General features: G+C 39.9%; 1 protein-coding gene across 2 annotated transcripts in view; it reads left to right on the top strand.

Moving 5' to 3' along the window:
• The first annotated feature begins 6,946 nt into the window (after positions 1–6,946).
• The window catches only part of B3galt1 (beta-1,3-galactosyltransferase 1), a 135,172-nt gene continuing 129,412 nt past the window's right edge, over positions 6,947–12,706 (top strand). For both annotated transcript variants that reach the window (XM_038335721.1, XM_038335722.1), the window contains exon 1: positions 6,947–7,138. The gene's annotated coding sequence lies outside the window, so the exon portion shown is untranslated. The remainder of the gene's footprint in view (positions 7,139–12,706) is intronic.

The following is a 12,706-nucleotide window of genomic DNA, read 5'->3' as shown; positions in this document are numbered from 1 at the left end:
GTTGAGATGATTATATTGGATTAGAGGGTAGCTATTTCGAGTATGAAATTCATAGAAACGAAGAACCAAGAGTTTCATGCATGTTGAAACTCAAGAAGTAGAAAAAATACAAAGCTACTGAGCCCTAGAATATTCCTGCAGACATCCAAAAGGCTACACTCATTGTCTTTCTTTCCTATTCTGCAATGGAATTCATAACCAGAAACTAGTAGTTCATAGAGATGTAAGATTGCTTTCTATGATGCCAACTGTGACAACCTGTCAAAATATTGGAAGTATGGTTATTAGTGGGTTTTATTTTTAACAAATTTAGTTTTCAAAATAATGCTGCATCAACAATAAGACGATGCTCAAAAAGTATGTAATGAAGAGAGCTCACAACCACTGCTTCCTAGAGATGAAGCATCCTTCCTCCTCCCCAAGCAGATTCAACCAGAAGCATTTGTTTGTGTAAATAGAATCATGGTTCATGCACACATATCATTCCCTAACCTACTTTTCAAAGAAAGGAAGAAAGAAAGAAAGAAAGAAAGAAAGAAAGAAAGAAAGAAAGAAAGAAAGAAAGAAAGAAAGAAAGAAATTGTGCGCCATTCATTTAAAGATTTGGCATCTAGGAAACTTGAATGAAGATACTAAGCTGAAATGACTTTAGACAGATACTGCTGAGCTCCAGATAGGATAAGTCCAGAGAAATTGATGTGAAATTAGTGCTTTTTAAAGTAAATGAAAATGAAAGGCTTTAGCGGAAAAGGAAAAGATAACAAAATTGATGCATTTAGACTAATTCTCCCATTACAGCCTTGGAATATCAAGTAAGCTATTAAAGATCAGAATGAGTAATATCATTCCTAGCTAACCACAATAGTTGATTCATTTGCAATGAAAAATATGGTTAAGAAACAGTTTCTCAGAGATGGAAGTAAAATGAGAGAGATGTCAAACCATTAAGTACCATCTTTCCAGAGATAGAAAATGTTTTTGGTTTGTTTGTTTATTTCTTTTGTTTTAAAACATTGGTTCCATCGTCATTAACAGAAAAGAAAACATGACAACTACAGACATGGGTGGAAAAGAATGAGGAGAAAGATGGATGGGAACACACACACACACACACACACACACAGTGGTCCGGAAACAGACAAACAGAGGATGGGTTCTCCTACTGGTCATTGCACCTCACTCTCCTGCAGTGAAGACAGATGATGTCATACTTTTAACATACTTGATAGAATTCTACCATTTCTCTCTAGGCTTTACTGTTTGAGTTATTTGAACATCTGACATCTCTAGTAGAACACACCCCCAAGGTATAGGACACAGGCAGATCTGAACCTGAAACCTGAAGACAAATTCAGCTGTAATCAGTCAAGATGAGCTGAACCCAGACAACCCATGCATGTTTGATTTGTGAGCCACTGAGTTTTATTGTGATTTGTCACACAAAATTAGTACTGAAATAGATGACTTGCAGGAATAATACGGGTCTTGCTAACCTTATGGCAAGACCTAAGGCTTATCAAAATCAAGATGCCAAAGTATTTTCCATGATGAAGTCACTGGCATAGCCATGTCTTTAGTGAATGAGATAAGAGGTAAGTCTCATAAAACTAAATGATTCCCAGTAAAAAGCAGCATCCTATTAAACTACCCATGCTGCTTGGGAACTGTAATGTTTTCCAATTTTGATACTTGGTATTGAAAATTGAGTCATTTTTCAGAAGAGGATGATGGATAAGGAAGTCGGGCTAAGATTCCAAACCACTGTCCCTAGTGCTAACATGGTAGCTACTACCTATTGGGACTATTTAACTCTCACATCAAGGAAATGGATCCAATATTACTGTCTCCATCACAGCAGTCATTTTCCAAGAACTTGGTAACCACATGGGTAGGTAGATGACTCACTGGACTTCATAGACACAGAACTCTTTCATCATGGAAACAATTTCCATTGCTGACACTGACTGACAAGAGAGCAGAGGCCCAATCCATTACTCATCCCTCCTAAAATAAGGAGACTAAAGGTGTTGTAGGAGTCCGCTTGCTTGTTCTCAGCTGCCCAGCCCCCGAAATAACCACACAGAAACTGTACACATTAAATCACTGCTTGGACCATTAGCTCTATCTTCTTATTGGCTAACTTATACTTCTTAATTTAACCCATTTCCAGCATCTGTTTCTGGTGGGGCTATATGGCATTTCACTGACTCCACCTTCTTTCTCCCAGCATTCAGTTTAGTTTTTCCCCTGCCTAACTCTGTTCTAATAAGCCACTGGTTGAAACAGCTTCTTTATTCATTAACCAGTAAAAGCAACATATATACAGAAGGACCTCCCACACCATAAAGATCTTCTGAAGTTGAAGACATTTCTTTGAGATGGGAAAAAAAATCAAAAGAGGAAATTATCAACTATGAGATCAACATACAGAATCTATTTTAATTGATTAAAAAGGTATTTTTAATTTGTTATTTTTATCTATCATTCTGATTTAACTTTTCACCAAGAAGAGTCAAAGATAAAGATATTAGGGTAAGGAAGACAAAGAGGCAAAGGGAAATTTAATCTCCTAATTGATAGTCAGGTATGACTATATTAGTTCATGTAGCTGAAAAATTAAAGTTGCCAAAAATTTATAGAAATCTGAATTCTGTTATATGAGTCTGAAATGAATATGTATATATATATGTGTGTATATATATATATATACATATATATATATACACACATACATACTTGACTTTAGGTAAGACTTCTCTTGCAGGATGCTGTTTGCATAAAAGACCAAGGAACTTCCTAAAGAAACAGCATTCTGCTAAGCAATGGTGTTAACTCCTTTAATCCCAGCACTAAGGAGGCAGAGGCAGGCAGATATCTGAGAGTTTAAGGTCAGCCTCATCTGAAGGAGCCAATTCTAGTACAGCCAGAGCTGTTTCACAGAGAAACCCTGTCCCAAAAAACCAAATATTAATAATAATAGCATTCTATTTACTATTTCTCTTCAGTAAAATAACAAGAGAAAACAGATCAGGAGTGGCCAGTTTTCATTTATTTTAACCTAATAGAGATGTGATTTTCCCTTGGTGAAGAAGGCGTAATGGGAATAAGAACAAACTTAGGGAATGGAAATCCCCCAGACACAGCTGTGCAGACACAAGAGGGGGGAATAGGAGGAAAACTGCATGGACCTTGTGGCAAGCACAAGGCTGATCTTTCAGTGCCATTGAAGAATCCTTGTCATCTCTGTAATGGGTAGTTTTGACTGTTGTCTTGGTGGGATTTAAAACTACCTTGGCAATAACCTCTGTGAAGGATTATTTGAGGTTGATTCCTCTCTGCTTCCTGAGTTGGGCACAGTGTGACCAGGCACCTTTTCTTCTTGTCACTGTGATAGACTGTGCCCCTTGAACCACAAGCAAAACAAACCCATTCTTTCTTAAGTTGCTTGTTGTCAAGTACAAGCAATGAGACAATGAACTAATATAGTCTCTGGTGAATAATATTAAAAGTAATATGTGAAGAAGGCAATTTTTTACATAAATGACTGTTGCAGAATATGCCTTCTGAAGATGCTCTAGCTCAACTACCCAGGCCCACATGCCTTACCAAAACTGCATGGCAGAAATGAAATCACATCACATTCATGCATCATTTGACAATAGGGATGCATTTCAAAATGTATGGCTAGGCAAAATTGTGTGGTTAAACAACACACAGCATACTTACCCAAAATTAGACGCCCTAGCCTATTTCTCCTAGGCTACAAACCTCTACAGCCCATTACCATTCTGAATACTGCTGAAATCTGTAGCATAGTGGTACTTGTATATGTCAATATAGAAAAATGCATTGTAAAAGATACAAAACTAGTATACCTTTTCAGGGCCATACTATGAGTGGGCTTAGCATGACTAGATGTTGTTCTAGTAGTATCACTAAGTGATTTTTATAGGCTACAGGGGTTCAGGACATTCCTGCCCATTACTGTAGATCTGACAAGCTCTAGATAATTGTATTCATTCTGTATAAAAAACTTGTGGTAAATTCACCTTAGGCTGCTCTAACTTTTACTTTATAAACTCTTTAGAGTCATTATTGTTCCATTCTTTGCTCTTTTGTAGTAGGGGCTGGAGAGATGGCTCAGAGGTTGGGAGCACTGCCTGCTCTTCCAGAGGTTCTGAGTTCAATTCCCAACAACCACATGGTGGCTCACAGTCATCTGTAGTGAGATCTGGTGTCCTCTTCTGGCTAGCAAGCATACAGATAGACAGAACACTGTATACATAATAAATAAATAAATAAATAAATAAATAAATAAATAAATCCCATGCATCTTTTTACTTAAAATATTTTTATTATTTTTTTAATTTTTTGATAGAAACTTGGATACAAATACCCACATTAGCAGAGGTCTGCACAAGGTTAGCATCATCAGCATCGCTGTCTGCCACCTTGTGTCTTGTCTCATTGGAAAGTCTTCAGGTTCAGCGGATGATGGAGCTGTTGCCATCAGTGCCTTCTTCCTTCCTCCACTCCCACCCTAAGACCTGTGGAGCGGTGTCTCTGGAAAGAAATGTTCTCCCACAATTAGTGCATCTAGAGTCCTTCTGCTGACCTCGTAACCACACACATATAGAGCTCTCTTTTGTATTAGGTAATAGAGGAAGACTCTGGATCATTCAGACTGCCCAGAGGTACTGGTACACTGTGTGCCGTGGTGGAAGCACTCATGCTGTACGACACTGCCTACCACTATTGTTCTTGGCTTTGACATGGCAATGTGTCTGGTCATCAATCCAGACCATAAGAGCTTTCCCCATGTTCGGTATATATCTTTCTCAATTTGTTTTAGTGTCATTGTCTCCAGCAATGGACAGATTCTGTCACCCGTTCTCATATTTTGGGACCACAGCTGTGGTGTGACACGACACTCCTGATTTGGGAGAAACATCCATTCTGATTTCCCTCCTTCATCATCTTTAATTGCTCCAGAATTCATGTCCAGGTCAGTCACTTGACAATCACTTGTCAGTCACTCTTTCTGGGAAGACTAGCAGTGGGTATTTTATAGTTACGGTCCATGATGAAGAAAACAACATGAGATTAAGTAAAGTACAGGAGGAAATGATGCAGTAGGGAGAAAGAACAATGACGAAACGGAAGTGACTCTTGCCGGACCGGCTCAGCATAGTCTCAACACACGCAGTCTAAGCGGAGGGAGCTCACTCGAAAACGAGAAAATATATATTCATACATAAACCAATAAATCATTGGTGTAGATGATTCCGTGTGCCATCGATACCTTTATACTGCTGCATCCCTAAGCAATACGAATTATTAGTTCCCATTTAATTTATGGAGTCACCGTTGACTATGTCGTTTGCTGTCAGCTAAACCACACACTCTGCAGCAGAATTTGACTGCGCCTCCCAAACTACATCACGACAAGGCCATGCACTTCTTTCTGCCTTGGTATTTCCCTTTGCTCCCCTGGCATCCTGGATCTATTAGCCTGTGTAAGGAAGTGCAAGAAGCCCGCGGAAAGGCATGTGGAAAGGGAGTAAGTTGTTGAGCCTACAAGCCAGCTGAGCTTCTAGCTGACCTCCTACGAGGCACGCAGTGCACACTTCTCGGTCATGAGAACAATTCCTCTTGAAAGTGGACTCCCCGAGTTCTCCAAAAAAACACCTAAAGGCTGATGGTGCATGGAACCGAAACAAAGGGCTCTATTTAATCCTTCCAGATTCCAGATTAACAAACAGGACAAAGATGGTTGATGTTTAGACCACTAAATTTTGAGGTGGTTAAATATGTAGCAATAAATATCAGATCCAAAAATACTTTTTTCCCATTATTGGTCAGCTGCTTGCAATATTTTACAGTCTTACTATATGAAAGTTTGCAAGCCTAGCCTGAGTCCCACTGAGCTAAAATCATGGTAACTAGAACTCGTTATAGAACCAATTATATCTGCATCATAGTTGTAAAATAAAATTAAAATCGGTTGATCACCTGTAGATATTCTCAGGATATCGGATCCCCTGAATTGCCAGTGAAAATGGTATAAATGTCAGATATAGGGTGAGTTTCTCATGCTTTGTGGCTCTCTTAGGCATTACTTTGGGGACAGACTCACTCACGTTGTACCCAGTCTCTATTTTTACTTTTACATCTTCACAATTTGTTACATTTATGAATTTTTGCACCATCCCACACACTGTCCCTGCTCTACACTATACCTCACTAAGATATAACTGCCTCCTTTTCCTCAATTTCCACAGAATAGCTAATCCAATTATACCAAATACAATAAAAGACATAGCCCACAGCCATATTTTATGAGATCTGTGAGGAGTCAGAAGGAATACACCTAACAAGAGCGGCACAAAGCCACCCTTAGCCACTCCCGATGATTGACAGTGCTGCTAACTCAGGTTAGCCTCCCTCCATGGCTCTGGAAAAAACCTAGACAAAGTGAAGGATCCTATGCTCCCTGGAGAAGGAGACAGTGCCTTATAGCCTCTGATCCCGGGTTAGCTGCAACCCTAGCCTTTTAGACAGAAAGCTTGTTGCTGTCTCCTGCTTGAGAGATTTATCCTTGGACCAGTATGAAAAATGGTACCATCTTCTGCTATCCTCCCAAGAAAGAAGGCAGAAAATGTTACTGTCTTTTATGGGCTAAAATATAGCTTCCCCTTCAGTTATATGAATACAAAGAAAATTATTTATGTAACCTTGGTATTTGGAGAATCTTGCAAATTCAGTATTTGTTCCTGGGGCCTTACAACAAACTTTTTCCTGAGTATTTTTACTTCATATAACCTATTTCTCTCCTGCACCCTTCCCCCAACTTCCCCCGCCCCTCTTTTTGGAACCATAGTCCAAAAAGTAGAGGCTGCCGCTAATCAACGGGGCAAAGTACCTGGTAATGTGTGTTTAAGAAGCGGAAGAGGGGGGCATCCATGCCAGGAGCTGGCCTCAACTCAGGGTAGTGTGCTGCCAAAGGCAGGGAGGATAACGATCAGGTGTCACCCAGAGTCTACAGGAGAGCTTCAGCATTTCCAAGGAAGATTAACAGTGAATACCCGGATGGCACACTCTGAGCTCTGGGCCCTGTGACTTCTGAATTCTGGATGAGGTGAGAAGAGGGAGAAGGAAGGTGGGAGACCAGGCATTAGGCTAGCAGCCACAGGTGTGGTGTTAGCCCTGTGTCTAACGGAGCCCGGAGGCTCTGGGAGTCCTGTTGATTTTGAGCATGCTGAAACTGTGTTAATATTTGTGTAGTTAGATATATTCTGTTGTGATGGAAAATTTGAGTTGGGCAGAGGTAGAAATAATTTTCAGATTTTTAGTAAAAGCCACAGTCTCAAATAGCAGCAAAGGCCCAGGGATCTGTGACATGGGGGGGGGGGTGCTTCCATCACAGCTGGGGGGCACGCACTGTGTGGCGGTAAGTGATTCTCGCATATCGTATCAACTTCATTATGCCTCACAGCAAGGGACAAGTCTGTTTCCTTCATTTGCTAGGATACGGGCCTGGCTCGGGAACCCAGCAGAATTCAGATGCAGTCCTTGCTCTGAAATATGCTAAGATCCAGTGAGCCCTCTTGGGCAAGGAGATAAATATATTCACCACTTCTCAGATGAAATAAGGTGATATGCAAAACTTCTCAACACAGTGTAAGGTATCACCGTGGAACCTATTCAGTAATGACATAAATGCTTCTAAATATATGTTGATAGGTAGGTGGGGAGACAGACAGATGACAGGCAGACAGACAGAGATAGAGAGATAGACAGACAGACAGACAACAGGCAGACAGACAGACAGGTAGTAGTGTATATTCTATTAAGTAGAGTTGACTCTGAAAGTGAGTGCTATGGCAGCAAAAAAAAAATTTCTTTGTTAGAATAAAGGGTAACATGTTAATTGGGGTTTATATGCTTTTAAAGAAAATCATTTACCCTCCAGGTACAAAGGGTAGATTTGCTGTTCAAACAAAACCAACATTACTTGCTCACACTCCAGAAGGACTGTAAATGCTAAACCAGTTTTAGAAGTGAAGCAGAAAAACAACTAACCTGCATTGAGACCTTTAATGAGTATAACTTGTTTACAGTTAATAGCATAGATACTCAGAGCCCTGAAATGGACACTCTGGGGTATTAAGACACTGAAATTTCTGATTAGAAAGAACACAAGAGAAAGCTGAATTCAAAATTCATTTTTTTAAGATGAGGAATGTGAGGCTTTTAAAGAGTGAAGTCCCTATTTATGCTCTACCTCTACCAGTGAGATAGTAAAGGGATGGAGAGGTTTCTGTGAAGACCTCACTCTGCCTGCTCCTTGAAACAGGCTGCACTCCTCGTGGGCAAGGAGTCTGACCACTTGGCTGCAGGCATACAAATGAAGAAATAACACACGTTCAAAACCATGCAGCGCCCACTCTGCTGGAGTTGCAGGCCCATTCTGTTTTCCATTTGTATGAAAAAGTTGAACTGTGTTTTTGTTGAGCTTTTAAGTCTGTTTAATCTGATTATCCTTGCTTCTTCTGTTTCTCTTTTCTTCTACACTCTATCAAATCAGCCATCTAGCCCCTGATGAATGTGCTTCTTGAATCTGCCGCTCTGGTCCCAGATGCCATCATCTTTTGATTTGGATTAAGTCAATATCCTCACATCTGGTCTCCTCACTTTCATCTTGTCTCTCACGAAAATGATCTCTCTTAATGGCCCTGTGTAAGGCATCCCAATATTACCCACTGAATTTTGAATAACATCCAGGAGATTTGCCTCAAGTACAGCATCCTGTGTGATGTGGTTTCTGTGACCCCCAGTAAACTCACCTTTTGCTTACCCTCACCTTGATCCTGTTCTCTGCCATACTTGCCTTTATTCTTTTCTTGAATCTTTCCAGCTCATTCCCATTCTAGAGCCTCATGTGGTGATTCTGTTTGCAATATTTTTCTACCAATGCCTCTGAAATCTAATTACATCTTCTCAGCCATCTTTCCATTTGCATGTCACCTCCTCGAAGATACTTTCCCAAACTCCTCAGTCTCTGCAAGGCCTCCAGTAAGATACTATTATATCACAGACTCTGTTTTCATTGTAGCATCTAATGACTCCATGACATTTTTCCTTTGACATATTATAAAAGTTCCAGGCCTAGTATCAATGCATAATACGCTATCAAATGTTGAATAAATATATGTATAAAGAATAAAAGAGTTAATGGCAATATAGTTGGGAAAAGAATTACATAAAGCTCCTCTGAGTTGCTGAGGAGATGCAGATACTGAAAAAAGCATACGAGAAATACACCTGCTACACCAAATATGATTCTGATTTAAGGGCTAAATTTATGTCATTTGGTACTTTTCCCAAAGCAGAAGTTACTATTGTAGTTTCCAAATAGTAAGTTATTCCTAAGTCACAGAAGTAGAAACAGCAAGGAATAACTTTCACCACTTCCTTGGGTATAGACTATAAAACTTATTAGTCTTACCACATTCAGTCTGAGCTTTCCCAAATTCATTGTGGATTCCTCTCCAAATCTCAACCCAAACTTTTCAAAAGGTCACTTTAGAAAAATAGACAGCAACGAAATAAATATGGCTCCCAAACTTGAATTTGCCTCCTCCATAGAATCCCTATTTTTGTTTGCAAAAAGTCTCTATAGCTGCAGGACGAATAATCACAGCGGTTTCCCAAGAGCTTGCAAAGTGCAAGCACATATGTGATAAGTACTGGGGGAAGAAATGAGGACAAAAATAACACAGACGCCAGTGAGTGCACTTGCCTGCAAGGAGTATCGCACCCAGGGCTTCCCAGTAGACAGGCATATCTTTGATGCGGCCAGCTACCAGCCTGGGAGAGCAAAGTCAATATCACCTCTGAGAAGCCCAGTCCCCAGAAGTCCCATGTTTGAAATGCATATTGCTTCTTCAATCTTACATCCTCTCCCTCCTCCTCCCCTCATTAGCTCACTGTATTGAACTAAATCTCTAGCAGATTGCATTACCCCATACTTCCTTGGGAGTGCTTGGATACTGGACATGGCTCTTTTCCTTGTCTTCCAACTACCAACATGAGTTCCATTGCCCGTGAACTTCTTTGAGCCGTGAAGAAGGCCGCCAGGCATGAGGGAAGGGGTTATCTCTATCCAATCCAGGAAAGAGTGTTGTTTCCTTTCTAATAACAGAGATTAGGAATCAGTGTGTTCAAAGTTAATTTTGCTTTAATAGCTGTATTTACCTTCTCCTCTGCTGTCAGATGAAAAGCTCAGAGGGTAGAGTCAATGACACTTCTAAGCAGAAATACCCATATGAAAACATTTGATAATTAATCTTTGGATATACAAACTTTTAAGATACACATGTGACAATTACTGTTGCTTGCTAGCAAGAGAGAAAAATGAGTATATGTTCTCAAACTATTAGCTACAACCCAGGCTCCATTACACTGTCTACTGCTGATTGCTGACATCTAGGACCAAATCATTTCACAGCTTATTAATACACTTCAATTCCAATAATAAGTATGATGCAAGAAGACATACAAATTCCAGAATGGCTATGTGAATAAGAACCCTGTTAAAATTTTCTCACAAAAATTATTTGAAATGAGAGATATAAAATGCATTACAAAATGGTAATTATTTTATAAAATGCATAAAATATAATAAAGTATATTTAGAAAATGTGTGCAGAAACATGTAATTCTACCATCCTAACAAACTCTTGTTTGCTTATATTTTAAGCATGTCTCCGCACGTTTATAATCTACGTAGTTGGGTTTATATGCAGAATTTCCTTTTTGACCTTTCTAACTAGATTATTCAAAGTATTCTCATCAATACAACCAAAAAAAAACCTTTAATCCACATTCTATCCTGCCTACAGCTTGTGCTGGGGTAATGTGGCACTGAACTTGCGGGAGCGGCAGCCCCACTCCACTAGAAAGAGCCCATGCTCAACACTACCTTGGTAGCCAGGAACAGGAGCAATGCCTAGCCCAATTGTCATCAGAGGGATGTCATCCATCAAGGGAAGCAGATGCAGAGACCCATAGACAAACACTAAGCAGAACCAGGGAAACCCTGCAGAAGATGAAGAAGGGTTGTAGAAACCAGAGTGGTCAAGGACATCATGAGAACACCGCCCACAGAATCAAATAAGCTGGCTTCATGGGGCCTGACAGAGACTGCAGCAACAATCAGGGAGCCGATATGGGTTTGAGCTAGGTCCTCTGCATATGTGTTATGATTTTGTAGCTTTGTGTTCTTATGGGATCTCCTACCAATAGGAGTGGGGGGGATGCCTCTGATTCTTTTGCCTGTACTTGGGTCCCTTTTCCTCCTACTGGGTTGCTTTGGCCAGACTTGATATGAGGGCTTATGCCTAGTCTTATTGTAACGTGTTAGACTATGTTCAGCAAATATCCCCCTCTTAAGGAAAACGGAGAAGTGTATCTTGGGAAGAGGGGAAGTGGGGTAGGGGATTGGGGGGAGTGGAAAGAGGGAAAGCTGTGGTAAGGACGTAATGTAAGAGAGAAGAATAAAAGGGGGAAAAAAGAAAGTGTTTTCCTTCGCGGCTACACTTAACCTCATGATTTACCCATTTTACAATACAGCAAAATATTTTAGCAGGTACCTATATGATAAATATTGAGAAAGAAATCTTGTTAGGTTGCCCAGTCTCTCGTAATCTCCTTGCCTCGGTTTCCTTCATTTCTGGGATTACAGGTGCATGTCAACACTCCAGTTATGCTAGCATAATTTAGTTACTATCTCTATTAGCGAGTGATATTTAAGTTTCTTTCAATATTAAAATTAATGTTTGAAATAGACCCTTTTTAATTAGGATTCTCTGCTCCCCTTTTGGTTTCTGTATTAACACAAAAATAGGATTCCATTAACACAAAAATAGGATTCTTCAATCTATGCCTGAATATTTTTTATAATTCTTGGAATTCTTTAGCCAATTTATTATTCAAAGGCCATAATTAATTCTTTCTCCAGTCACATGTAAGGATATTAGGTTCTCCTCAGTTTCATCAAAGTGCATCTATCTTCTCTGCAATATGAAGGTGAACAATGCTTTTTCCTCCTATGTTCCTTTTCATTTGTGTGATCATTGGTAAGATCATCCTAGCATGTTAGGGAATGGTCATGTATCTCCCTTTTTGTGCTCTGATAGTCTTTCCAATGAGTTTTCCTGTCTTGGGAAGGCCTTTCCAATATAAACTCAGGCAGATGTAGGACCAAGTGAGGAAATGCAGAGGATATCAGTTTCTTTGGATTGTGGGCAAAGCAGAATATAAACACACAAAGCACATAGAACCCATCACAAGAGGAACAGGAGCTTCCACAACCAAACATAAGGCCTTTTCCTTGGGAGTACCGGCTCAGATGTAGATTCAGAAGTAACTAAATTGGTTTTTATTTCTTTTCTTGGTTTTAAAGTTTGATGTTAGTTGTTGTTTTCCACTTAGCCTTTTCTGGTAAATGGTTTGTTATATAGAAACCCCAGCTAACACATCAGTCATCTGGATGCTTCACCCTACATAATAACAAAAGCCTGGGCAGAGGGGACTGTCCACTGATTGGAGCTGGATGGTTGGATGTGATACAGAACTCAGTAACTGCCAGTAAACATGTACTTTAGAATAACAGAAGGCCAGGTGTGGTGGTCTTGCCATCAAT

The sequence above is a fragment of the Arvicola amphibius genome, chromosome 7 (genome assembly GCF_903992535.2).
Source record: "Arvicola amphibius chromosome 7, mArvAmp1.2, whole genome shotgun sequence".
Lineage (NCBI taxonomy): Eukaryota > Metazoa > Chordata > Mammalia > Rodentia > Cricetidae > Arvicola > Arvicola amphibius.
The sequence above is the reverse complement of the archived record's forward strand: the minus strand, read 5'-3'. Positions and strand labels throughout refer to the sequence as shown.